The following is a 931-nucleotide window of genomic DNA, read 5'->3' as shown; positions in this document are numbered from 1 at the left end:
CTATGTAGAGATAAGTTAGAGAAATTTTCCTGTTAGTTAATAAAAAGAAATTAAGAAGGAGCTTTGTTTATGCTGTAACTTCAGTAAATTGTATCTAGGTAAAAAAAGAAAAAAGTGTTTCCTCAAGACGAATCCCACCTAAAAACAAATTTATTTGTAAGTTAACGCGAACACAAGAGCTTAAGATGAATAACTATATTGTAATTGTTGTGATATTTCTTGCCGTTCATATTCGGTTTCACCTTTTCATTTGTCAATATTACTTTTCATATTCCCTGTATGAAACTGAAATTCGTGTTTTCTACGAATTATAAAACAGTTACAAGTATAGACACATATATATCTGATCACATAAAGTGCATCTAAGAGCAGCCTTCCAGCTTTCTAATTGCTCATAATATTATTTTCCGCTGGTCTTTCTTGGCTAATTCAGTGCAGACGGTTGTACGAGATATACATACGGTCGGTACTACACTAGAAAACCGCATTTTTAAAAAGAAAATTAGGTAAATACGTAGTTCAAATATTTTGTGTTAAACTTCTGGTTCCCGTGGCACTGCTGGTGTAGTGGTATCATGCAAGATTCCCATTCTTGCGACCCGGGTTCGATTCCCGGGCAGTGCAAGAATTTTTATTCGTAATTCATTACGACATTTTGTTGCGAATGATTCATTTATTTTGGTTTTAAACAGATTTTAGTACCACGAAAAATATATATATCGTAATACAGCCCACCATCCCTAGCTGTGACGTAAATGTTTCAATTTGTTTTTTGGTTTTCGGTAACGTTTTTGTTTTATTTTTCTCGTCAGGCATTCTTTACCGTCTCTTATGAGCTCACTTGAACAGTTCTGTCTCTTTCGCCGTTTCATTTTCGGGTGTTTTAAAACATATGAAGGAAGGCAGACCTAAATGGTCTTCTTCTTTCGTG

At 34.5% G+C, this 931-nt stretch overlaps 1 non-coding gene across 1 annotated transcript; it reads left to right on the top strand.

The window, feature by feature from the left end:
- The first annotated feature begins 553 nt into the window (after positions 1–553).
- On the top strand, positions 554–624 carry Trnag-ccc. Its single transcript has one exon. It is a non-coding gene; the product is annotated as a tRNA-Gly (tRNA).
- The last annotated feature ends 307 nt before the right edge of the window (positions 625–931 follow it).

Source organism: Schistocerca americana, chromosome 9, assembly GCF_021461395.2.
Source record: "Schistocerca americana isolate TAMUIC-IGC-003095 chromosome 9, iqSchAmer2.1, whole genome shotgun sequence".
NCBI lineage: Eukaryota > Metazoa > Arthropoda > Insecta > Orthoptera > Acrididae > Schistocerca > Schistocerca americana.
The sequence above is the reverse complement of the archived record's forward strand: the minus strand, read 5'-3'. Positions and strand labels throughout refer to the sequence as shown.